This window comes from Mauremys reevesii, linkage group 6 (genome assembly GCF_016161935.1).
Source record: "Mauremys reevesii isolate NIE-2019 linkage group 6, ASM1616193v1, whole genome shotgun sequence".
NCBI classification, from domain to species: domain Eukaryota; kingdom Metazoa; phylum Chordata; order Testudines; family Geoemydidae; genus Mauremys; species Mauremys reevesii.
In genome coordinates this window covers 75,695,315-75,723,280 of record NC_052628.1, presented here as the reverse complement: position 1 = coordinate 75,723,280, position 27,966 = coordinate 75,695,315, and the positions used below count along the sequence as shown (strand labels likewise).

At 45.4% G+C, this 27,966-nt stretch overlaps 1 protein-coding gene across 1 annotated transcript in view; it reads left to right on the top strand.

Annotated features, from left to right (window-relative positions):
• MARCHF3 (membrane associated ring-CH-type finger 3) overlaps positions 1-27,966 on the top strand; it is a 126,205-nt gene that overhangs the window by 444 nt on the left and 97,795 nt on the right. Inside the window, exon 2 of the mRNA XM_039544514.1 lies at positions 13,441-14,597. The gene's annotated coding sequence lies outside the window, so the exon portion shown is untranslated. The remainder of the gene's footprint in view (positions 1-13,440; positions 14,598-27,966) is intronic.

The window sequence follows — 27,966 nt, the reverse complement described above, 5'->3', positions numbered from 1 at the left end:
TGAGATTCAAGGTGTTTGAATCTGGGTTCCCCAGGGGAAGTTTGGGGGACAGGCAGGGTGTTACCCACTTTAAACTTAACTGGTGGCAGCAGAACCGGATCTAGACTAGGATTAGTTTAGAGGAGCCCATGCAGGTCCCCATCTTGGAACCCAAAAGCTCCAAGTGGGGGAGAAGACCTATGACACCAGGGTTGTGAGCTCAGCCCTTGAGGGGGCTACTTAGGGCTCTGGGGCAAAATCAGTACTTGGTCCTGCTAGTGAAGGCAGAGGGGGCTGGACTCAATGACCTTTTGAGGTCCCTTCCAGTTCTATGAGATAGGTATAGCTCCCTATATTAAATTACCCTAAGCTTTTCATTAGCCTCATTAAAGACTGAGGCAAAGTATTTGTTTAGATTATTGGGCCATACCTAGATTATTCTTAACCTCCACTCCATCCTCAGTGTTTAGCAGTCCCACTTCTTCTTCTTTGTTTTCTTCTTATTTATATGGCTATAGAATCTTTTACTATTGGTTTTAATTCCCTTTGCAAGGTCCAACTCTACATGGCTTTTGGCCTTTCTCACTTTATCCCTACATGTTCTGATCTCAATAAGGTAGCTTTCCTTGCTAATCCCTCCCATCTTCCACTCCTTGTAGGCTTTCTGCTCTTTCTTAATCACCTCTCTGAGATGCTCATCCAGCTTGGTTTACAATGCCTGCCTATGAATTTTTTCCCCTTTCTTGGGAAGCAGGCTTCTGATAATTTCTGCAACTCTGACTTGAAGTAATTCCGAGCCTCCTCCACCTTTAGATCCCCAAGTTCTTCAGTCCAATCCACTTCCCTAACTAATTTCCTTAACTTTTTTTAGTTACCCCTTTTGAAATCAAAAACCCAAGTCACAGATCTATTTTTGTTTATGCTTCCATTTAGTTTAAACTGAATTAGCTCATGATCACTCGATCCAAGGTTGTCCCCTACAACCATTCTATGAGGTCCTCACTACTCACCAAAACCAAATCTAAAATGGCATCCCTTCTTGTTCACTACTTGGAGAAAGAATCCATCAGCTATTGCATCTAGGAAAATCTGAGCCCTATTATTATTACTAGCACTTGTCCTCCAGTCTATAACTGGGAAGTTAAAGTCTCCCATGATCACCCAATTCCCATTAGTATTTAGTTCATTAAAAACATTAAAAAAGGTCTCTATCCAGATCCAAATCAGATCTCGGTGGTCTGTAGCACACCTCAAGCACTATCTCAGGGTAGACTCTAGTAGCTTTCTTCCCCAATGTGATTTTTGCCCAGACAGACACTGTCTCATCCATTCCATCCTTTCTTATTTTACAGTCTACCTCATCATTGATATACAATGCTACTCCACCACCTTTGCCTTTATTTCTGTCTTTCCTAAACAGCACATAGCCTTCAGTACTTGTACTCCAGTCATGACTACTATTTCACCATGTTTCTGTTATCCCTATAATATCTGGTTTCACTTCCTGCACCAGTAACTCTAGTTCCTCCCCTTTGTTACCTAGGCTCCTCGCATTGGTGTACAAACATCTTAATTTTTGCTGTTTGGCTTCGCTCATGTTCTTTACCCGATTAGGCATTGACATTCTACTGCTAGTATCACCTATTAGACTGGTATCTACACTACCCTTCCTCCTTATGTCCATTCTCCTACCCACGGCTGTATCCTTTCTTACTCATTTTCTTCCTTCTCAATGTTAAAATCCGGAGTGGAGATTACCTGGACATCTCCCCCTAATTCCTAGTTTAAAGCTCTCTTAATCAGTTGTGGCAGCCTTCATCATATAAGTCTATTTCCTTCCCTACTCAGGTGAAGTCCATCCCAAGAGAACAGTTCTGTGTCCATGAATGCCTCCCAGTGGCCCTCTCAAAATCCCAAAGCCCTCCTTATAGCACCACTGCCGGAGCCATCTGTTGAGCGTCATAATCTTGTCACACCTTCTCTAGGAACAGGCAGAATCCCACTGAAGATCACCTGAGCCTCAGTTTCCTTAAGCATCTTCCCCAGCCTGGCATAGTCTCCCTTGATACGTTCCAGCAAGAATCTAGCCATATCATTCATTCCCACATGAAGGACAATCAGCGTATTCTTTCCCGCTCCCGTTGGGATCCTCTTCAGCCTCAGGTCTACATCCCGTATCTTAGCACCTGGCAGACAGCACACCCTTCTGTTCTCTGGATCAGCTCTGGTTACAGGCCTATCTATTTTTCTCAGTAATCACATAGACCTGCCTTTTTCTAGTGACTGTGCGATTCTCCGGTCTACTCCCTGTTTGCTCTGGCTGCAAGTCCTCTCGATTCCTATTCACCCTTGCAATCCTCTGCAACCCATCCCGTATCCTCCTGGGGCTCATATTTGGTGCTGTTATCTCCATTGACTCTTCCCCTCTTCCTATAGGACTAGCTGCTCTTCTCCTCTTCCTTGCTCTCTCACCTTCAGCGTGTGCCCCTTCTTCATTTTCCAACTCCGCAAACCTGTTCCTGAGCTCGATTTCTCCTTCATTGACCCGTCTTTTCCTCTGCCTGGTTCTCTTAGTCACATGCTTCCACTGCCCACTTTCCTCACCCAGCAGTCTCCCCTCAGAGTTCTTTGGTCCTGTTTCCATCTGCAAGTCTGAGCTTTTCCCTTCAGCCGCCTCATGTCTTTGCTCCATCATCTGCTCAAACCCCCTTCTAAACTCAACCAGAGTTTCCACCTGCATCTCCAATCCTCAGATCTTTTCTTCCATCAGCTCTATAAGGCGGCACTTCATGCAGACAAAACTCTTTTCAGGTACCCCCTCCAGGATCACGTACATGCCGTAGCTTCCACATCCAGTCATCCTCATTGTGTATTCCACTGCTTGGGTCACTACCACTGCTGCCTCTGTATCTGTCATAGGCCTCCCACCTAAATCCTGTAAATCTGGGAAACAAAACAAACCACAACACCACCCACAGCAAAACAAACCCCCAACAAGCACCAAAACACTGCTAGAACACCACACTCCCTTCACTAGCTTGTCTGTTCCTATGCCTGTCTCTTGGTCTCCCCCCCCAAACTCCCCTGTTTACAGCTCTGTTTGCTGCCTCCTGTGCTGACTGGCTGGCTACCTTTATAGGACCCCTAGTCAGAGAAGCCCCGCCCCCTAATCAGGGCTCAGCTTCTCTCCCAGCACACTGCCCCTACCAGCCTCTACACATACAAATACAACTACAAAGAGCTACAAATACCTTCTCCTCCAATAGAAGTCCCACTCAAACTCCCCTTTTTACAGCTCTGTTTGCTGGCTCCTGTGCTGCTGCAGCTGTCTGTCTGTTGACTTAAATAGGAGTGTTGGGGATGCAAGGAACATGGGTTTGAGCACGCAGACCTCCTAGATTTGAGAGGTAGATTTCCCTGCTGACTAATGAAAAAGAGTACTTTCATCCATTTATTTTGGAAAAAACCTCTCCTTTCAAAGACGTTATTTTATTTATGAGATATAATGCTAAACACTCCACATTTGCCTGATAAAACATTGCTACTCTCCCTATTCTCACCCTGAGACTCAGTCTCTTACCAGAGAAAGGAACATAAGAACGGCCATACTGGGTCAGACCAATGGTCCATCTAACCCAGTATCCTGGCTTCAGACAGTGGTCAATGCCAGGTGCATCAGAGGGAATGAACAGAACAGGTAATCAAGTGATTAATCCCCAGTCGCCCATTCCCAGCTTCTGGCAAACAGAGGCTAGGGACACTTCAGAGCATGGTTTTGCATCCCTGCCCATCCTGGCTAATAGCTTTTGATGGACCTATCCTCCATGAATTTATCTAGTTCTTTTTTGAACCCTGTTATAGTTTTGGCCTTCACACCATCCTCTGGCAAAGAGTTCCACAGGTTGACTGTGTGTTGTGTAAAAAAATACTTTCTTTTGTTTGTTTTAAATCTGCTGCCTATTAATTTCATTTAGTGACCCCTAGTTCTTGCGTTATGAGAAGGAGTAAATAACACTTCCTTATTTACTTTCTCCACACCAGTCACGATTTTATAGACCTCTATCATATCCCCCCCTTAGTCATTTCTTTTTCCAAGCTGAAAAGTCCCAATCTTATTAATCTCTCCTCTGAGGGGAAAAAAACCTCTTCACCCTTGTCTGGCTGTACAGGCATGAAGACTGAGGTACATTTCAAATTAGAGGGTGGGGGCTGGCATAGGAGAAATAGCAGAATTAAAGTTCTTTCCATCACAGGAAACACTGCAGGACAAGGTGACTGAGCAACAACAAATGGCGGTCAGGTCATATCAGACTGAGAGAAGCTACGTCTCTGATATTACTGAGTGTTGTTACAAGATCAAGGACAATAAGGCCACTGTGGAGAAACTAAATTAATTCTTTGCATCGGTCTTCAGGGCTGAGGATGTGAGGGAGATTCCCAAACCTGATCCATTCTTTTTAGATGACAAATCTAAGGAACTATCTCAGATTGAGGTGTCATTAGAGGAAGGTTTGGAACAAATTGATAAATTAAACAGTAATAAGTCACCAGGACAAGATGGTATTCACCCAACAATTCTGAGGGAATTCAAATGTGAAATTGCAGGACTACTAACTGTAGTCTGTAACCTATCATTTAAATCAGCTTCTGTATGTCTGGAGGATAGCTAATGTGACACCAATTTTTAAAAAGGGCTCCAGAGGTGACCCTGGCAATTACAGGCTGGTAACCCTGACTTCAGTATCAGACAAACTGGTTGAAACTATAGTAAAGAACAAAATTGTCAGACACATAGATGAACATAACTTGCTGGGGAAGCTTCAACATGGTTTTTCTAAATGGAAATCATGCCTCACCAATCTACTAGAATTCTCTGAGGGGGTCAACAAGCATGTGGACAAGGGGGATCCAGTGGATGTAGTGTATTTAGATTTTCAGAAAGCCTTTGAGAAGGTCCCTCACCAAAGGCTCTTAAGCAAAGTAAGCTGCCACGGGATAAGAGGGAAGGTCCTCTCATGGATTGGTAACTGATTAAAATAGGAAACAAATGGTAGGAATAAATGGTCAGTTTTCAGAATGGAGAGAGGTAAATAGTGATGTCCCCCAGGGGTCTGTACTGGGACCAGTTCTATTCAATGTATTCACAAATGATCTGGAAAAAGGGGGTAAACAGTGAGATGGCAAAATTTTCAGATGATACAAAACTACTCAAGATAGTTAAGTCCCAGGCAGACTGCAAAGAGCTACAAACAGATCTCTCAAAACTGGGCGACTAGGTAATAAAATGGCAGACGAAATTTAATGTTGATAAATACAAAGTAATGCACATTGGAAATCATAACCCCAACTATACATATAAAATGATGGGGTCTAAATTAGCTGGTACCACTCAAGAACGAGATCTTGGAGTCATTTTGGATAGTTCTCTGAAAACATCCACTCAATGCGCATCAGCAGTCAAAAAAGCGAACAGAATGTTGGGAATCACTAAGAAAGGGCTAGATAAGACAGAAAATATCATATTGCCTCTGTATAAATCCATGGTATGCCCACATCTTGAATACTGCATGCAGATGTGGTCACCCCATCTCAAAAAAAAATATATTAGAATTGGAAAAGGTTCAGAAAAGGGCAACAAATTATTAGGGGTATGGAACAGCTGCCATATGAGGAAAGATTAATAAGACTGGAACTTTTCAGTTTGGAATAAAGACGACTAAGGGGGGGATATTATAGAGATCTATAAAATCATGACTGGTGTGGAGAAAGTAAATAAGGAAGTATTCTTTACTTCTTCTCATAACATAAGAACTAGGGGTCACCAAATTAAAGTAATAGGTAGCAGGTTTAAAACAAACAAAAGAAAGTATATTTTCATACAATGCACAGTCAACCTGTGGAGCTCTTTTGCCAGAGGAGGCCGAGACTATAAGAGGGTTTTAATAAAACAAAAAACCCTAAATACCATCAATGGGTATTAGCCAGGATGGGCAAGGATGGTGTCCCTAGCCTCTGTTTGCCAGAAGCTAGGAATTGGCAACAAGGAATGGATCACTTGATGATTACCTGTTCTGTTAATTCCCTCTGGGGCACCTGGCATTGGCCACTGTCAGAAGACAGGATACTGGGCTAGATGGACCTTTGATCTGACCTAGTAGGTCCATTCTTATGTTCTAAGAGCACAGGCTGCAAGGCACCATCACTGCACTTTTGCAGACCTACCAGATCCAAGGTTTTAACTGCTGACTACAGATTTGCTAAAGAGAAACCTGAGCAAGCTTCTGATACCAACCTGATGCTGGCTCATCATGGGGACAATGGAAAGAACTGCATATGAAAACACAGAATTAGTTGTATGTTTTAAGAAATAGCCCTCACACAAAAACATTTCAGTGTCATCTTCTGTCTCCCTGTTATCACCAGTTCTAAGAACACCAGGTGTGAAATCCTGGTTCCAGTGGCAAAACTCCCATTGACTTTAGTGCAGCCAGAATGTGTGTCAGATGTAGAATTTTAAATGTCTTGACTTGCTGTGGGTTTGTTGTTGGTGGGTGTTATTTTTTTTTGGGTGGGGGGAGGAATTAATTAGTGATAGTCTAGCACAGGGGTGGGCAAACTTTTTGGGCCGAGGGCCCCATCTGGGTGGGGAATTTGTAGGCTGGGCCGGGGCGGGGGTTGGGGTGCAAGAGGGAGTATGGGATGTGGGAGGGGGTGTGGTGTGCAGGAAGGGGCTCAGGGCAAGGGATTGGGGCAGAGGAGGGGTGCAGGGCATATGAGGGAGCTCGGAAGGGGGTTGGCGTGCAGGAGGGGTGCCGAGTGCGAGAGGGGGCTCAGGGCAGGGTGTAGGGGTGCAGGAGGGGTGGGAGGTGCAGGCAGAGGGCTTAGGACAGGGAGTTGGGGGGCGGGGTGCAGGAGGGGTTCGGGCTCCAGCCCGTGCCACTTACCTAAAGTGGCTCTGGGGTGGCAGCGGTGCGAACCGGGGCCGGGGCAGGCTCCCTGCACGCCTGCCCTGGCCCCACGCTGCGCCGTTCCGGAAAGCGCTGTGGCCCCTTGGGGAAGGGGGGTGGAGGGCTCCGCATGCGCTGCTCTTGCCGCGCCTCCAGGTACCTCCTCCAAAGCTCCCATTGGCCATGGTTCCCCGTTCCCAACCAATGGGAGCTGCGGGAGGCAGTGCCTGGCGGCAAGGGCAACACATGGAGCCCTCTGCCCCCCCGCCCCTGGGGGGCTGCAGAGAAGTGGTGCCGGCCGCTTCTGAGACCAGTGTGGGGCCTGCAGCACCACGGGGGACAATCCCACGGGCCGGATCCAAAGCCCTGAGGGGCCGGATCCGGCCCGTGGGCCGTGGTTTGCCCACCCCTGGTCTAGCATCTTGAGATAGCACTAACAGGGCCTTCTCTCCCTCCATTTTTGGACTTCTCACAATGAAAGAGAAAAAGGAACAATACTGGAAATATTGCATGGTAACTTGTATTATTTATTTTGATGTACATACAGCATATGACATCTTGTAAACATATTAAGCTCCCCGAAAATGCATGCAGTAATCCACCATGATGTTTGTTAAAGAATAACTTTAAAATTAGAAGGCATGTGCTCCTGCTGAAGCTAAATTTATGCAAATTTGTGAAAATTTGCAGAGCTACTTTTTTTGGCAGAGGAGATTGGCAAGAATGCATCTGCTCTGATATCCCTCAACAATGTGTATTGTAGAATGGCATAGTAGACATATCTAGTAACTTATTTGCCACTTATACCCAAGTTTAAAAAACAAAAACAAACCCAAATCACAACTCCCTCCTTCCTCCCCCTCCCATACCTAAAACTAACAAATATGTGCCAATTTTTCATCATGATTATTTGCTTGAATCCCTATACGCTACCCTTTGTTTGTGTCATTAGGTTGTAAGCCCTGCCAAGCAGGGATTGCCTCCTTTCTGTGTTTGTGCTGGATGTTGCACAATGTGACTCCAATCCTAACTGTGGCCTTTAGACCCAAGCAAAATGTAAATATTTACTAATAGTTATTCCCCCACCCACACTTCTAAATAGAGTTTTTCCACCTTTTCTTTAATCTCTCATTACCAAAAAAAAATGGGAATTAAGACAAAGGCTATATTTGAGCTTTTTATACAATTCTGAATTAAAGTGAGGAAAAAATCCTGTTTAGCTTAGGCCCCAGTCTTGCAAACATTTATGCAAACATTTATGCAAATATTTATCTTTAAGAATATGACTAGCCACATTGACACAGTGGTTAGAGTCACAAAGGGACTTGCGCACCTAGAAATCACTGGGGGTATGGCTACACTTACAAATCTGCAGTGCTGGTAGTTGCAGCGCTGGTCATCCAGCTGTGCAGGGCCAGCGCTGGTGTGTGGCCACACTCACAGCTACCAGCGCTGCAGTGTGGCCACATTTGCAGCATTTGCAGCGCTGTTGGGAGTGATGAATTATGGGCAGCTATCCCAGCATTCAAGTGGCAGCAACGTGCTTTTCAAAAGAGGGGGGTGTGGGGCAGTGTGACAGGGACCGGGGGGGGGGAAGAGAGAGTGGATTTTTGGAACTGACACTGTGCAAAATCAGAAAATTTTCCCACCCCCTTACTGTTAACTGCAAACAGCCTGCATCCAACATACTCTCTCTGCCCCCTCCCCCTGTTTCTCTCAAGCAAAGCAAACACTCAACCCCTGTGAATCACGCAGGGAGGAGGATCTCATTTGATTGTTCACAGATTGATCACAGCAAACAGGAGCTGATAAGCAGCTCCGGTAGCAACAAAACAAAGGGAGTAATTTAGTTAAAAGCATTCTGGGATACACCCTTATACCCTGGAGGCCCATAACAGCGCTGGTGTGTGGCCACACTTGATGACCAGTGCTGCAATCCTTATTCCCCATGCTGAGTGAGGTGTACGGCCAGGGAGTTGCAGTGCTGGAAGTGCCCTGCAGGTGTGGCCACTTACTAATTGCAGCACTGGAAAGCCTCCACCAGCGCTGCAACTCGCAAGTGTAGCCATACCCTCTGATTCACAAAGCCTGAGTTAGGTGCTCAGGCTTCCTATACCTTGAATGGAGAGAAATACATGTTAAGAATGGGCCTCACAACAGCCAGCATGCTAGGTGGCACCCCACCTAAGCTAGCCAATGGGATATAGTGAGGAGAGAGGGCTCCTTTCAGGGAGTTTAGCACCTAAGACCAGGCTGGAAAGAGGCACCTATTTGTGCTTGGAATTCTAAGCTGCGAGCCCTCTCCTGGAGGCTGGTGGCAGTGGAGCGCTGCTGCTGCCAGCATCTCACTTCTAACTTTTAGCCCTGTAGTTAATATGCTCACCTGGGATGTAGGAGACCTCCTGTTCAAGTCCCACCTCTACCTGATGAGAAAAAGGGATTTAAACAGGCATCTGCAAACTCTGAGGTCAGTGCTCTAACCACTGGGCTATGAGATATTCTGAGGTGAGGCTCCCTCAGTCTCTCCTGTTGCAGCTGTTCCACTTTGGATAAAATGATAAATCACTGGAGCCACGGGACTAGGTTCCAGGCCTTCTACACCCTAGGTGAGCATGCTAACCATCAGTCAAAAGAGTCATTCTCAGGCATCTCTCTCTTTCACTGGCCCAATGGCTTTTTTATTATTTCTCCAAGGTGGAATAGCCTCAACATGAGAGACTGAGGGAGCCACCTCCCAGAATATCCCATAGCCCAGAGATTAGGGCACTCATCTGAGAGGTAATATATCCCTCTTCAAATTCCTTCTCCTCATCAGGTAGAGGAGGATTTTAATCAAGGGCTCCCACATCCCAGTAAGAATCCTAACCACTAGGGCACCTGCTCTCCACCCCCAAGCTGTTTTTTGTGGAATTAGGCATTCTCTGAGCACACCTACCGGATCATGCCCTACAGACGAGTTAGGTGGAGCAATGCCTGTTTTCCCCCTGTTCAGGCACTGCACTGGAGATTAGACTGGATAGAGGTGTCTAGATGTCTAGAGCAAGGCTGCAATGCACGTACCCAGAGGCAGAAACATAAGCACAGAGGGAACTTTCACTGCAAAAACTTAGGCAGTTTACTACCTACAGGGTTTGGCAGCAGCTAAGCAGCAGTTCTGTGAATACCAGTGGTGCCTAAATCTTCGATTTATGGACCTAAGACCCTATGTGAATTTAGCCCAGTGTGACTACAGATGTGAGTAAAGGTAACCACAGCTGTAAATGTTTAGAGGATTGGGGCTTAAGTGTCTCCTTGACTCTCCCAGAGCAACAGTCTCTACACATCAACTGCTGATGATGGCTGGAATTGATGACTGCTATACTTCAGCTAGGGGTTGTACTGCTACACTGGGCAACTTTGCTAAAGCCACCTTTGATGCGATCTCCAAGACCTACAGTTATCTGACCCCTGACCTCTGGAAGGAGACTGTGTTCACCAAGTCTCCTTATCAGGAATTCACTGATCATCTGGCTAAGACCCACACCAGAGTTTCAGTGCAGAGAACCCAGGCGGCTGCTGTGGCAACTACTTTAATGTTTTTGTACAAAATAAAGTGATAAAAAACAAACAAAAAAGACTCTACACATCTTTATTCAAAAAATACAACAGTAGCCTACAGACACTGTAGTTACACCAGTGTGAGGCTATATTTCTTGGGCCATTACTTTAGAGCAGACCTGCACAACATGAGATCCACGTGGGCTCACTGTGCGGCTTGCGGGCAGGCGGCAGGGTGGGGGGCTGCTGTGTTCGCCCCCTGCTGGGGGGGCCCCCACCTCACAGCCTTGCACGCGCACCATGCTCCAACCACCCTAACAGCCAGAACTGGACGTGTCTCCGTCTCCTGCTCCCCCCCGCCTGGTGTACAGCGGGTGCATCACTTCCGGGGCCCGCTGAGGCGGGAAGCGCTGGGCACAAGGCAGAGACGGTAAGTGCCGAGCGAGGGGAGGGGCGCCTGGCCTGGGCTTGAGTCGCAGCTCGAGGGCAGGGGGAGAGACTGGGCCAAGACCCGGCCCCCAACCCCCCCCCCTTCGGTTGGGGTTCGGGGCGGCTACTGCGCTGGTTGGTCCCAGGGTGGCCGTAGTGATCAGGGGGGTGGGGGGGGAGGTTGAACTGTCTGTGGGCAGCTAGGAAATCCCTGGGGGAGGTAGGGGTGTGTGTGTGTTGCACCTGCCCTGCCCCGACTGCTGCCCCCTTTCCCCCCCACCCCCAGCTCCCTACAGCCCCTGTGTTTGTGTGTTGTACAATCACATCCAATCCCTTCACACTGCCCCCCTTTCCCTCCCCTTAGTTCATAACCCCAGAAAATTGCTTCAAACTGTCCTTCCCCTCCCCTTATTTCATGGGGGGGGGGTGATGAGCCAAGCGGGCAGGCGGGCAGTGGCAGCGAGGCTTTATACTTGGTGGGGGGGGGGGGTGAGGAGGCAAGCGGCAAGTCGGTGGCATCCATTTTCAGTATTTTAATTTTTGGTACTGCTGTGTGCAGTAATACAGTGACCCGGGGTTGAAGAGGGGTGTGATGGGGGCCGAGCGGGAGGGGTGGGTCCTATTGTACTGCTGTGATCTGGTCACCCTATGCGCACTGTTTCTCTCTCTCTTCCCCCCCCCCCTTCCTTTTCAGCCCACAGCTGTTTTGGTGGGGCGGCACTGGGGGAGGAGGGTTTGTTTCCGCAGGCCGGGCGGTGCTGGGGGGGGTGGGGGGAGTGTTTCGGCCCTCCGCTGTTTTCTTTGGAGTAATATGGCCCTCGCCGCTTTATGAGTTGTGAAGGCCTGTCTTAGAGTGTTGGAGGTTTCTTTAAATTAAGGGCACAGTGCTGATTTTAGGATTGAGGTAGGGGCCCAGCTTCAGGAATCAAATGCTTTAAAAACCCACACCAATATGTATCAAAACCTAAGCTTCAATCCTGCAAGCTGAGGCACAAGTGCCTTTTCTGTGGGACTCGATGAGGGTTTAAGCATTTGCTGATGTAGATCAGATTGCAGGATCAGGTCTTAGAAGTGATTTTTACTAAGGTCCCATCTTGTCAAATACATGCTTAATTTTACTCAGACAAGTACTGCTGCTGCAGCCAAATGAGACTGCTCAGATGAGCAGAGTTAGACAGGTGTGTAAGTTTGGGGTCTAATTGTATCTATTTTTTCCAAGTATATTAGTTATTTGTATTACTATATGCCTAGGAATGCCAGCCATGGACAAGAGCCTCATTGTGTTAGGTACTGTACAAAAACAGAACACCAAGACAGTCCTTGCCCTGAAGAACTTACAATCTAAATACCTAACTGGCACCTTTGCTGCCCCCAATTTCACATGTGAGAGCATTCATGCCATGGGGGTTATTAAAAAGCCTAGTGCTAAACAATACATCTAGATGCAAAGATTGTTTTTTGCTAGTAGAAAAACAAAAAGCAAAACCCAGCAATTAAAATAAACATCTGCAGCAACATTGGTAACTAATTCATTTTTGTTTCCAGTATTCTTCTGTGTGTAGAAAAGCAACAGAACAAAGATGCTAAAAACTACTATACATTAGTGACCAAGCTTGTATTTTAGGTGGGCACATCTGTCTAAGGCCTTATAATTGTAGATATTTCTTTGAGAAAATTCTCTGCTGGCATAAGCAGGGACAACTCCAGTGAAGTCAAGGGACTGACAGACATGATCACCAGTGGTGAATTTGATTCAATAAGAAGTCCCTTTATGAGGGATGGAATCAAGGTACTTGTGACTGTGGTTTTTTAAATGTAATTTTAACATGTTGCAGTTCTCATTGACTTCAATGGGAGTTACATGCGCACAAAGGATCCACCAAGCTCTAGATGTGCTTTCCTCTAGAATCTTTGAGAGCAGGCTTTGGTTTGGTGACTTTTTTTTAGCAGGGAAACTGCTACAGGGGTTCAATGTGTCCAGCAAACTGATAAATGTCTTAAATAGATAATTGTTCACTTACATTAAAAATTAAACATTTCATTAGTCAATTTAATAGTTAACTTTATGTCCAAAGTCGGACACAGCCATAATGTTAGCAAATAAAGATTAACGCTCTCTCCATGCAATTGTTTCTCTTCTCTCCTAACCCTTCCTTCATCCCGGCTTCTGATGAATCTGGTTGCTTTGATTACAATTTGTGTTATAAATTGGCACTTTGAAAATGAAAAAGTTTCATTACAAACATGAATTCATTAATCTTCATAACACACCAGCGAGTAGTTATTCTCGTTGGCCAGGCCTGGAAATGTTAAGTGACTTGTGCCGTGTCACAAAGGGACGTGCATGACCACAGGTGTTCCTAGATCCCAGTTTATCCCTCCCCAGGCACTCCTCCTCTTCCTAGCCCTCTGGAGAATATTTATAGGAGCAATTCCACTGTGAAATTTAACACTATAAAAACAATACCTTCTTACTTAACAGATGTGCTTCCCTTAGTGTATTTAGTCATCTCTGTAACACACGTTTCTATTGTTTTATTTCTCTTAGTGCTGCAGAACCACACAGGAAAAAATGGAGTAAACTGGATTCTCTTCTTTCTTGAGCATCATGCACAGAACTGTTTACTAGAGGCCAATTAGCTTGAATTCAGTGGAACTGCACAGATGCAACTTTAGGGCATAATTTAACTAGCAGAAGCTTTATTGCAAGTGATGATGCAATAAAAGAAAAAACCCAAATTGAATCTCGGAGGCCAGGCTGAGTTAAAGAAAAATATTCACTTGTTTTTACTGCAAGATTGGGTATTGAGAGACAATGACTGCAAAACCCCAGGGCAGCATTTGCACAGTTGCATTACAGAGCAGAACTGCACTACCAAGCTCTTTTTCTTGCACAGGTGTAAGAGATCAATCTCTTTAAAAAACATTTACATCCTCTTCCCACCCACCCCACCCTGCTTTGTGTTAGGTATTTGTTTTGTTTCTTTGCAGAATAGCTTGACTGCCCTATATCTTGCTTTTCCTTGCACATCTTTGCAACTAAACCCGCTAGCCAAACCAGCCCCTGAAAGGCTACAAAATGGATTTGTGTAAATAATACATTGATCTGTTTACATGCCTGGCCCTTTTATTGCTTGCTCGGCGGAGATGGAGATGGAGATGCTGCAGCAGCAGCAGGTCCTTTCAAGGCAGGGTTTGGTTTTCTGCCTTCTGGAGGCTTTGACCTGGCGACTTCTCTCGGATGCACCTCCGCTCGCTGGCCACCAGGGGTCCCAGACACGCGCCGCTTCCCAGCCGCTCTTTGTCCTGCTGCTTCCCCCGCGAGCCCGCCTCCCCATCCCGTTCGGAGCCCGCGGCTGGAGCCGGGGGAGGGAGGCGGCGGTCGCTGCCGACTTGTACAAGTGGCCGCCAGTCAGGAAGCAGAGCCACGCCCCCGACTCCCTCCCCTGCCTCGCCGGCCGGGCTGCTCCAGCCCCCGCTGCTGTTCCACCTCGCTCGCTTAGCAGGTCAATGAATTGCCAGAGGCTTGAGGCTGAAGGAACTGGAGGAGCCCGGCTCTGGAGCCATCCTTGAATCCCTGCCTAGCAAACATGCGCCTCCGCACTTTCTCTGATTCCCCAGCCAGGAACGTAGCTGCTTGAGAAGTTGGAAAAACCAGAAGGACTCACAGGGGCGTGTGAAGCAATCCGGAGCTACAAAAGGAGGGTGAGTGTGCACGGTGTGCAGCGAGCTGTGCTCCCACCTAGGCTGAGTTCTCGGTGGGCATGAAGTGTGTGCGTCTGTCCCTCGGGGTATAGGCTCTGTGAGCTCAGTTGTTCCGGAGTAAATTCTAGAGGATGGTAGAACTCGCCCCTGTGAAAGGTGGCCCCCACTGAAACTTGGTGGGCAATACAAGCTGAAGTATTTTTTGAAATACTAATGCGTGAAAATGTCTGGAGGTCTCTCTTTAAATGATCCATCTCTAAACCAACAATTACCTGTTTGTTTTCTTGGCTGCCCCTTTGCCCACGGGTAACTCAAAACAATGTAGTTCATATTCCAAGCCACAAGCAATGACAATATGGAGTACATTGGATTTTGATAAATAATAAAAATGTAAATAAAGTCGCAGCATGAAAATGAAGCTAATAACTTCTGTACAGATAATTATGCTTAATGAGGATTTTTAGCAGAGAGTTATATGTAGTAGGGACACATCCAAATACGTTAGACCAGGTAGGATTCTCTAATGACAGTCTAGTCTCCTAGGGAATTATTACAGTTTGCCTTTTGTAACTTACCAATTTAAAACAGCAACAACAATCAAGGAAACTATTTAAACACACAACTGTGAAACAAACAAATGTATATTATAGCCACACACTACATATACATATGTACCCACACAAAACATGTACACACAACCATATGCTACAAACACAATTTATATATTTAAGTCATTGAAATGTACAAATAAAACTCATAATATTGCAACATTTGAAGTTGCAACACAAAATAAAAGCTACAGCACTCAAGGTTTAATCTCATACTTGTGTATTTTTCTCCCCCTAGGATAGGGAGAGCTATGAATACAGTTTTTATGGAAAAATATGGCTACAATATTCATACCTGTTTTCTGTTTATGATTTTGTGTGGGTCTACAGTATTTCTATGTTCATATGTGATATTATACATATGCACAGTGGTTCTGTTTTAGAATTCCTGTATAGTTTCTTGTTGACCGCAAGTTTCACTGTTCTTTTTAAATATAGAGATCATTATCTGTATATATGTCTCTGTGCATGAAAACTTGTTTTGTGTACATATCACATTAACTTCACAGGAGCATTATGTAATACAAATGTGGTTTTTGGTTGTGTGGGCATGAAAATGTGATAGAAAAGTCAGTCTTGAACTACCCCTGGACAGAGGGGAAAGGAGAGGCAAGCTAGTGATGTATATTGTGTGTGTTCTTCTCTCTGTGTGTGCATGCATCTGAGTCTGTCTGAGTCACGCTGTGTCCATGAACTTTACAAGCATTCAGTTCAATACCATTCAGTGCAGATTCCAGTTGCTGGTTTCCAGCCAAGCAGCCAGCCAGCCACCCCACCTGTTAAAATATAACATGTCCATTCCAGTCAAAGCACTTGGAAAAGCAACAAAATAACAATAAGAAATAATGTGTTATCTTAACACAAGGCATGTGTATTAACTTCTGCCTTGATGTACCATAATGGAAAATGAAGTCTTTGAGTATAAGCCAAATTGCATTTTATTAGAGGCTTGAATTAGTGACTGGTCTGTTGTGGGTTTATTTGGGCAGAGAATTGGGAGTCCACATGAAATATAATTTGACATATACACAACTTAATTTTTAATTGGATAAGAATGCTGTATCTATATCAAGATTGATTTCTGCTTCTGTTTTTTCATAATATACTGATGTGTAATTTTAATTTTATTACCAGAAAAAATTGCAACAGAAATAAACAAGGGTTTATTAAAGTGACTGTTCCAGCAACTACAGTTAAGGCTTCTTCAGCAATTCCATTGCAAAACCAATTCTTCACACACTTAAAAATACCCTACATATCCTGAGTCTCAGTGTAGCAACACTGTGTCCTTTTTTATGACTTAATCTTTATACAGTGTTTGAAGATGTAAAGAGCTATGTACGTGTTAAATATTGCTATCTATGACATTTTAAAAAATAGTTTGATTTAAATTTCAACAAGTTTTAAATGTACCAGTTTAACACTCTCTTGCACTCACCTTTAAAAATGGTTTAGATGTTTAAAAAAAAGTTAAGGGAAAATAGTTTGGCAAACAGTAACTACAGCACATGCTGAAATCTTACCACTTCAAGAATCCCTAAGCTGTGTAAAGCAAGAGCTATCTAAGGCTATGTGTACACTGCACTTTTGTTGGTAAAACTTTTGTCGGTCAGGGGTGTGAACCCCCCCCCCACACACACACACACACCTCTGATTGACAAAAGTTTTACCCACAAAAAGCACCGGTGTAGCCAGCACATCTACTGACCAAGATACCACCCCTCATTGTGGGTGGTTTATTTTGTCGGTGGGAGAGCACTTTCCTGCCGACAAAGAGTGGCTCCACTGTGTACCTTCCAGCAGCACAGCTGTGCTGCTTTAAGGTGCGCAGTGGAGGCATAGCCTTACGAGAAGCAGAGTTGTAACTTTTTTCATGAGGCTATTTAAGGCCTAGCTAATGCCCATGGAAGTAAGTAGAAAGACACCCACTCATATCAGTGGGCTTTGGATCAGGCTGTTAATACACTTAGAATACCAGAACCCACCTAGTTCTGGTATTCTAAGTGTATTTAATCCTGTAAAGAGACTGATATGGACAAATTCCTGCACTTGTGCTGATCCTCACTGATTTCATTGGGGCTTTGTGTTGATGCAAGGGGTCTGACTGCACTGAGCTTGTTGCAGGATCGGGGTCTGCCTAATCTAAATGTACTTGTGCGATAAACAGGATTAGTTTTTGAGATGCCATTACATCTCAATTGGACACTGTAAATAGTATTAGCCATTATACAACTTGTAGTGGCTTAGTGTTCAGAAAGTTGTCCGTTACAGTCTGTCACATAGCTCAAGCAATCCACTTGTAACTATTCTTTTCATGCGTCTGACGAAGTGGGTATTCACCCACGAAAGCTTATGCTCCAATACATTTGTTAGCCTATAAGGTGCCACAGGACTCCCTGTTGCTTTTTACAGATCCAGACTAACACAGCTACCCCTCTGATACATGAAAAGAGTAAGTGGCTATTTTAGCAAAAGTCAAAATAATATGGATGGATAAGTCTTTAAACTCCCAAGTGATGGACTTCACTGACCTCAGTGGAGTAGTTTGGAGTTAATTTAGGCAATACCCACTCTAACTCCATTAGGGCCCAGTTCTGCAAGATGTGGATTCAAAAATCCATCTACTTTAAGGCCAGAAGGGACCATTGTTATCATCTAGTCTGACATCCTGCATCACTGAGGTCACAGAGTTTTACCCAGTAATTTCTGCATTGGGCTCATAACTTCTGTTTAAGGAGTGCCCTCACTTGCTTCTCATGTCAGTGGGAATTAAAGGGTGCTCAGAATCACACCGTTCTTTTGCAGGTTTGAGCACTAAATGAGTATTAAAAATCCACTCTTTGAGAGATCGGTCATTCAATCAGAGCTGTTATGGCATATCATAACTGTGCATATAACTCCCATTAAAGTGTATGAACAAAGTTACACTTCTTGTGGGATGTACACTGGAGAGAGCCTCCTGCTTCCACCTCAGGAATGAGGACCAAAGCCTAGGACTGCCAGGAAGGGAAAGAAGTGACTCCTGGAACTGGGATAGGAGGACTCCGCTCTTAGAGCACTGTCCCAATCCACAATTCTGAAATGGCACCCAGCTGCCTGCCTTTGATTTTCATGCCACTCCTTCCACTCTTGTTGAATTCTGCCCATCACTGAGTAGCAGTAAGATTCTGGGGGTCTTTCTGACTTCTCATGGCTGGTACTTTTGGAAGTAGGAGGGGAAAACACCTTGGGCCTGATTGTGATCTCACACATGTGTAAAACTGGTAAAAGTCTATGGCATTACTCTTGATTTGCTTCAGGAGAGAGGAGAGTCAGGATCCTTGTATTTCATGGTTTCTGCCACAGATATTGTCACAGCCCCAGCCATCAACTGGGAAAAGAAAGCTGAGGCTGTAAAATAAAATTGACTATACAATTGTACCTCAAGGCAAACATTTTCTGTAGTGGCCTCTGCTTCTGGGTGCCTAACCCCAGACTCCAGTTAAATTCAGTGGTGTGAATGCGCAACACCTTTGAAAATTAGGCTCATGGTGTCTCCAGTTTGCTGCGCCACCCTAGTGCATCATGGGAGATGTAGTCCTGCCCGGCTGCTGAGCACATGGGGAGAATGAAGACATGAGGAACTTGAAACTACAAATCTCATGATGCACTGCAAGGCTCAGACAGACACAGCAATTAAAGTTGCTCTGAAACTAAAGGTTTTGTTCCAGGTCAACAAACAACTGAAATGTTTCAATTTGGGACTATCAAAACATTTAGTTGCAGTGAAAACTGTTTTGACATTTCCTAGTTGAATTTTTTTTTAACGTTTCATTCCACCCAAAATTTCACTATCAAGAAAACAGATGTCAAAATATTGGAATGCCCTATGAAATGGAAACTTCAGGTTTTTCTTTCTAGAATTAACATATCAGAGCTGGGGAAAAGAAATTCTCAAGTCTTATGCAAGAAACAGGATATTTTTAAAAATAGTTAGACTGCCACCAAGCAAGCCAGTATATTTTTATGTTAAGTGCCTGCCCTATTGCACTCATTTGTTCTGATGCATTCAGTGGGACTACACAAATACTTAAAGCTAAGCATGTGCTTAAGTGCTGTGCTGGCTTGAGGCCTTAATCTTTGATGTTGCAGTAAAAAGGGAGATTGGATTGGAACTGAAAAAAAAATCAGTGTTTTCAAGTCAATAAATAGATGGCATTATATAATTATAACTGATAATTAACTATGGTTAACTAAGAGTGCCATGTATGTAGCTTAACGAACAATGATGTGAGAGCCACTAGCCCTTTTTCCGTCACCTGTTACTTTACACTTGCATGCATTTAAGTTCAGTAAGAAAAGCAAAGGAGGATTGTGGGTGCTAGTCTGCAGGAAAAGTACAGCAGATGGAAAATTTAATACAAAGAAGGTGAGAAATAACTAATATGTCAGCTGAAGTAACAAGATGCATGTGGGTGTGTGCTAGGCTGTAATTCATTGGTACATGTTCTACTTCATATTGTAAATACATACGTATATTTTTCTTCTGTGTTCTGGGGCTAACTAGCTGAACAATGTCTAAGAAGCAGCAACAGAACTACATCCTGTCGACTTTTAGAATTAAGGGAAAACTCTCAATGGTAGCAATCCAGATCGATGTTCCTCTGCTATACTCTCATTCTTTTTCCTGCCTCATAATTTTTGTTTCTATTTTTAAAATACATATGTTTATGAAGTTTGCTACAATGAGTCTCCTGGGTTTACTCTCTTGGTTGGAGCCATCTTTAGAGTAATACGTCATCAGATCGCCATTGATCTAATGATGTACCTATTACTCGCTATTCAGATATTGGCAAGAAATAGAGTAAGATTCTAAATGTTTGCATCAAAAGGGATAGGGGAAACTAGTTATATTATATCTAATCTTTGCACGCAAGCAACCATATTTTCAAGTATATATGTACTTTCTAAAGATGAAATGTATATCTTAGAAAGAGTTTGATTATATCTGCTGCAGGAAAGGGAGAAGTAGTAATTTATATGAATTCCAAACCTGGATTTCAAAGTGTATTGAAGGAAAGAGAGTAGACTTCGTACTGGTCTTCATACCACCACTTTTTAATAGCAAAATGCCTGATTTTTTTTCCAAAATATTCAGCCTTTCCTCCCCCTGCAAAAAACAAACAAACAATTAAAAAAACCCAAACACTTTTGAAAGAGCTCTGCTCCCATTTATGTACCTACATGAAGTAGCCAGATTTTTTTAATAGTGTTCAGTTCCCAATGGAAAAAACACAATATTCAGTGAGAGGTAAGAATGAAATAAGCAATGTGGTGAGGTCAGTTTTCAAAGTGAAAGTTTTTTGTAGGCCTCTTTATTAAATGTAAATGTGAATCGAGGTGGTTGCATGCTATTTGAACCTCTTCTTTATTTCCTGATCCATTAATAGATTCTGGGTTAGAGTGATAAGGTGGGAGGTTCTGGTAGGATGGATTTTCTTCTCTCTTGCCTGTTTTTGTTTGCCCTCCGTTCCCTTGACCCCACGGTCCCTTTTTCACTTTTCTCCTGCTCCTCCCTTGTTCCTTTTTCTGCATGGTTATCATTCTAGTCTCATTTCCCTCTTTTACCCACTCTCCCCCTTGCTTTCCCTTTTCCTTTTTTCCTTACTCTGTTCCCTCTAGTTTTCTGCAACACTTGTTGGTCTTAATCAGTTTTCTCATCACTCTAGCCCTCTCTGTTAGGTTTTACATCTCAGGGTACGTCTACACTACGGGATTTTTCGATTTTTACCCTGATGGGGCAAACATCATTGTCACGGGTGGGTTCTGGGTAAATGTATCGGAAAGCAACGGCAGACAAGCATTTGTGCCTTTTTTTTGATTTTTTCCCAGGCGCGTGGCGTGGGCATGGCCATGGGACCTTTTTGTCACCGTATGTGTACTAGATGCCGCGGAGAGGTGATTCAGCAGCGTTACACAAGCAGCATTTTTTTTTTTGCATGAGAGCTACCACTCCTATTGCACTATACCTTCTGCTGCTGTCATAAGTGTGCTTGGGGCGCAAAGACAAAAATGGGGAAATGACTCCCAGTCAATCCCCTTCTTGTATCTCTAAAAAAAGAATCAGTCCTAGCTGCGTGCATTCACACAGGGTGCTCCTGCAACAACCCCACTGCTTCTTCCCTCCCTCCCACTCCTGGGCTACTGTTGCAGTGTCCCCGTTTGTGTGCTGAGTAATAAAATGCATGCAGGAAAAAGAAACAGTGACTTGTTAGTGAAATAAATGAGGGGAAGGCAGCCTCTGCTATGATAGTCAGGCAGCAGTACAGTTTTTTTTTTTTTACACATGCGCGGGCGCTGATGGAGCTCAGCCCCTGTTCTGATGATGAAGAGTTATACCAGCCGTTCTGTACCGTCTACTGGGAATGACCGGGAGGCCATCAGGAGTATGTATGATGATGATGGATGGATGGATGTGTTACAGCACACCACCCATCTGCTGATGACAGGTGTACCATCACCCACCAAGGAGGGAGGCGAGGATGTGCAGCTCAGTGCCGGCAGCATCACGCTACCAGCAGCATTCAGTTCAGTACACATAGGGTGACATTTAAAAGAGTCAGATGATTTTTTTCCTTTTCCTTCCGGGGTGGGGGGGGGAGATAGATTGATGAGCCCTGCCTGAAACCCATGATGATGTCTTTGACTACAGCATTGGGAGCAGAGCAGAGATGCAGAATGCAGATTGCAGGAACTGAACTGAACTGTACTTGTCCCCCTCCTCCAGAGCATCCATTTGATTCTTTGGCTTTCCGTTTATTACACTAATCCGATATGGTACGATAGATTAGCGCTACTCTCCTGAGAGGAGAGTACAGAAAGACAAATTAAAGCCCCTTTATATATATAAAGGGCCTGCCTCTGTGTGTGTGTGTGTAATCCGGTTTAACGCTCCTAAAACTGGTTTGGTTTAAGTATAGTAGTATAGCCTCACTCCCATCACTTACTAGCAGGACACTCGTGACTCTACCAAAGCCCTTTGCTAAATTACCTCCAGTGCATAGTTAATTCTTGGTCTCTAGCTGCATATAAAATATTTAAAGCTAATAACGCACTGTTAGTGTGAATAAAGAAAAAGACTCCAGCCTCACAACATAGACTATATCCCTTCTACTCTGCAGTCACCCCCACCTCATGCAAAGGGATTGGCCTTGAACGGAAACCCGAAGGTCAGCACCCAGGATCTAAGCAGTGAGAGGGAAGTAAATTTTAGAGCCAATGATCTACCATTGAGAATGCCTGGTCTCCTGATTGTGGTTTATGGTGGCACATAGGAAAAAGGGAAGTGGGGGCCCCTCAGGTAGCCTTGACCCAAACCATTTAGGATTTTATAGATCACTGTCAGCTCATTTATTGCACTTGGAAACAAGTCACGAATGCAAATAGGAAGTCAGTACAATTTTTGGAGAGGTATTGTAATACACTTTCTGTGGCCACCACTACCAAGCTGTATTCTGCAGCATCAAAAGAGTCTTTAAAGGTAGTTCCATGTAGGGTGCACTGCATCAGCCCAATCTGGAGGTTACAGAATGTTAAATTGCTATAGCTAGGTCCACATCAGAGAAAAGTAGTTGCAAGCACCCAGGGGCAGCTCTAGACCCCAGCGCGCCAAGCAGCGGCGCGGCGGCCCCGTTTCGGGCGCGCGGCTGGCTCGGAGCTCTCCGCCGGCATGCCTGCGGCAGGTCCACCGAGCGCGAACGCCGGGACGCCGCCGCAGGCATGACGGCGCGCGGGTCTGTTTCCGGTCGCGCTCCGCTCTGCTCGCGGCTGCGGCAGGTCGCGCAGGTCCGGTCCCGGGCACCTGGCCCAAGGCAGGCCGCAGGAGGGAGGGGCTCAACCCGGGACCGGGAAGGGACGCGCCGCGCTGGGAGAAAGGGGCGGCGCCGCGCTTGCTTGGGGCGGCCCCGGATGCAAGCACCTTACTAGACCTAGATGAAGTGAGGCACTCTTGGCCACCTCCTGGGAAAACAGGAGTAGCTGGGATCCAAAATTCCTATAGGATCATCTAGGACAGTGGTTCTCAAACTTTTGTACTGGTAACCCCTTTCACATAGCAAGCATCTGAGTGCGAACCCCCCTAATAAATTAAGAACACTTTTTTATATATTTAACACCATTATAAATGCTGGAGGCAAAGCGGGATTTGGGGTGGAGGCTGAAAGCCCGTGACCCTGCAGGTGATAACCCCCTGGGGGTCCCAACCCCCAGTTTGAGAACCCCTGGTCTAGGGAAAACCCCATCAATGCCAGAGAGAGGGACAAATTAATTCTCTTACTTAGTCTATGAGCTGGACTACAGAGTTCGGGCCATCTCTCTTTACCCACAATATAACCCCCCACTGATGTGAATAGAATTTTTGTGCAAACCTTGTTTCTCTTATGTCCCCTGTCCCACTTTATTTCTGCACAGCTGTCTTTCTTAATCATTTTCTCCTTTCAGCAGTGTGATACTTTGTACGTCTTTATATATAATAAACAATAACATACAGAGGCCCAGTAGGAGCAAGCACTGTTGTGCTAGATACTGTGAACTCATCTGAGGAGGCAGTCCATGCCCCCCAGACTTTCCAGTTGAAAAAGATAAGTGCCACATGGAGAGGAGAAAAACACCACACAGTCATTACAGTTACCAGGTGTCATGGTAAAGATGGGACTTGGAGAGGGGTAATGGCTTTACGGGGCGGGGGGCACATCTGATATGTAACAGACAGCAGGGAAAAAGTCAGAAATACTTTTGTGAGAAACTGACATGGGCAGATGAAACTGGTGTAGTAGAGGATACAGTAGCACCTCAGAGTTAGGAACATCACAGTTACGAACTGAGTGGTCAACCACGCATCTAATTTGGAACCAGAAGCACTGTACACAATCAGGCAGCAACAGAGATTTTTTTTTTTAAAGGCAAATACAGTACAGTACTGTGTTAAATGGGAATGGAGGTTGTTCATAACTCTGAGGTTCTACTATACTATTATGACAACAGCAGACTTAGGTTCTCCTTTGGTCTCTTCTCCTGATAGCTATTTTTTGCAGGGATTGGACCAATTTGCTGTTTTGTGGTAATTTGATTTCCTAATCCCATGGCCGTCTGTCAATCTCAGTTGCATTCTCTCTGAGCTTCCCTCTCATATCATTGAGGCAAGTGAACAGTTAGCCAACATCACCCTCTAGGAACTCTAACACCAGTACTCTAGACTGAATGTCCCCTCCCCCCCATATATTCTAGCCAAGTATTCAAACAAGTCTCTTAACTAACTGTTTCCAAGACAGCTGACAGATTTAAGAGACTCCAGTATTCAGTGAGCAACTCACATCGTGTTTAGAGCACTAGGTGATGTGTCCATATCATGCTGTGTCACTTAGAGGCAAGCTTACCTATTATTGAATGAGCTGGAAATTTTCTCCCATGTTCATCTCGTATATTACAATCTAGTCTCCTCCAGTACATTTAGAGCCAGAATGAGTGAAACTGGACTAAGTCAAAGAGACGTTCATTTGTCCCCTCTTAAATTGGATCGGTCCCACCCAAAGTTGGATGTCCAGTCTGAATCTAATTGCTCTTAGCCACGAAACAAACATATCTCAGCGCAAAAACCATTCAGCTCTGCTTCCAGGCTATACACCTTCAGAATCCACTCTGGTGACAAAGACACTTGATCAGCACAACCTTGACCTTGGGATACGGGGCACCATGGAGTGGGATTATTGTTTGAGAGCCTGGGTTTTGAGTTTCTTGTGGTGATGAGTATGGAGAGAGAAGGATGCTTAAAAAAGAAAACAATCACAAAACCCACAACAAAATTTTTTAAACATGTAAACTACCTGTTCCGCAAATAAAAGGTATAATCCCCCCCCATTAATCTAGTATCTGAGCACTCACAATCTTTAATGTATGATTTTCTGTCCACAGCTATTGCTATCTTTGCCTCTAAGCATATAGAAAAAGGAGAGTGAGGATTGGCATTCTGTTTGCAGGATTTGAGAGTAGACTTGACATCATGGGAGTAGCATGAAGAAAATTCCCACATCAGTGGCAAATAGCTTAGTACTTAGAGCACTGTTCTAGGCCCTATACCAATGCCAATAAGTTTTGTTTAAGTTTAACTTTGCTGTGGTACTGTAGCTTTGCTGCTGCCAGGCAATTTATTATAAACCATTTCTGAACTTTTAAATACAGACCACAGTTACATAAACGTTAATAAATACATATGTTATTGCAAACTCCTATTTAGCTGGGTACTGGATGTATTTCCTTTCTTGTAATTGCTGATTACCAACATATGTGTCTCCCAAATCTCAGCTTTCTCCTCTTGAAGTCAGTCAGTTTGATTTCACTTATGTCACAAGCTAGCATTATCATCATCACACTCTCTTGCCCAGCTGTGAAATATAATGCCTGACATTGAATTCTAGCATCCCTGAAGAAAGCAGACAGGAGGAGTGCACCAGTCATCAAATATATTCCTAATTACACCCAAATATTTTGATAATCAGCACTGAATGGGAAAGAGAACAAGGATACGTGAAAGAGGCTATGGTACTGTATGTACTAAGGAGCTAAAGCAGGGGTGGGCAAACTACGGCAAGCGGGCCATGTCTGGCCCATCAGACTGTTTAATCTGGCCCTCAAGCTCCAGCCAGGGAGCAGGGTCGGGGGCTCGCCCTGCTCCACGCATGTTGTGGCTCCACGTGGCTCCTGGAAGCAGCGGCATATCCCCCTTGAGCACGTAAGGGCAGCCGGGGGCTCCACACGCTGCCCCTGCCCTAGTGCTGGCTCTGTGGCTCCCATTGGCCGGGAACTGCGGCCAATGGGAACTACAGGGGTGGCACCTGCAGATGAGGCAGTGCACAGAGCTGCCTGGCTGGCGCCACGCCTCCACCTAGGAGCTGGAGGGGGGATATGCTGCTGCTTCTGGGAGCTGTTTGAGGTAAGCGCCGCCTAGAGCCTGCACTCCTGACTTCCTCCCGTGGCCCAACCCCCTGCCCTAGCCCTGATACCCCTCCTGCCCTCCGAACCCCTTGATCCCAGCCGGAGCACCCTCCTGCACTGCAAACCCCTCATTCCTAGCCCCACCCCAGAGCCTGCACCCCCAGCCAGACCCCTCACCCCCTGCCCCAACCTGGAGCCCCCTCCTGCACTTTGAACCCCTGAGCCCAGCCGGAGCCCCCTCCCCCCCACCCCACCCCCCGGCTCCCCGGGCACCCTGAACCGCTCCCATGCTGGTCCCACCCTGGAACCCACACCCCCAGCCCAGAGCCCATCCCCCCTCCCCCATGCCCCCCCCCTGCCTCAGCCCAGAGCCCCCTCCCATACTCCAAACCCCTCTGCTCCAGCCCCAGCCCCCTCTTGTACCCCAAACCTCTCATCCCTGGACCCACCCCTCCAGCTGGCGCCCTCATCTCCTCCCGTATCCCAACCCTCTACCCCAGTCTGGAGCCTCCTCCGGCACCCTGAACTCCTCATTTCTGGCCCCAGCCCAGAACTTGCACCGCCAGCCGGAGTTCTCACCCCCTCCCACACCCCAACCTCCAATTTTGTGAGCATTCATGCCCCCGCCATACAATTTCCATACCTCAGGCCAAAAAGTTTGCCCACCCCTGAGCTAAAGCATCTTAAGTTTTTTGATCCTTGCATTCTTTGTTTCTATAAATGCAAAATTTACAAGAAAATCTCTTGATTACTGCCTGTCACGGATCCTAGTGAGCATCTGCTCCTGAGCACCCTCTAGGACTGCTGGGGAGGGGGTGGTGGGGATACAAGCCTCTGTGCTGTGGATCCCTTGGGGCATGTTAAGCTTCTGAAGCCTCAGCAGGCTGCCTCACTGGTTCCTCCCTTGGTCTTTCTGGTGCCTTTCCTGGGCACTGACTCTCAGTCTGTTACCTCATCACAGAAATGGGGCTCCTTAGCCTCCAAAACCCATCATTGATACCCAAGATATCCCAGTTACTTAAATACATCTCTTTCCCAAAACTCCACCCCAAAGCTTCTGGTTGCAGAATAACTCCCTCAGGGGCATGCAGCAGTTATGAAGCAGTGAACATGCACACACTCTGCTCCATCTAATATCTTTAATCTTAATCATGTCAAGTACAGAGGAGTTCAGATCATACAAAGCAACAAACACAAAATGCATGTTCCTGCCTCAGTTTCCTCACCAATCCAGGGCACCCTTGGGGCTGGGATCTGAGTCCCTTGGGTCAGGGCTTCCCTGGCCTATGAAGCTACTGCAGGCTGGGTGACCTCTCCCTGCTTGAGCCCCTCAGCCAGCTTCTGTGACCCTGCTCTCTCTTTTGCCCTACACTTCCTTTTCCTATCTGGTTCCCCCTATTTCTCTGTTTCTTTATTGCAACCCTACTTGGTCTCTCTTATTCTCCTCCTGGTAAGTTTCCACTGCTCATAACTTCCCCTCTCCCTCCAGAGCAACCAACTTTTTTAGCATAACAACTGTACTTAGACCTCACAAATGTTAACTGTTAATATTTCCTGTTGTCCCTGTCTGGTGTATCTGCTCTAGGGCCAGACACATACATATAGACACAGATGATAAAGCAGTTTTTCAAAATACAGCTTCGCAATGTCAGTCAGAATTCAAAAGTTGTACTGATAGCTTCAATTCATCACATTGTCATGTGGTTACATGAATAAATACCAATAATGTTAAGCTTATTGCTCACTTGTAATGTTCGTTTTTCTAATATCTTAATTAGGGCTGAACAGTTGAA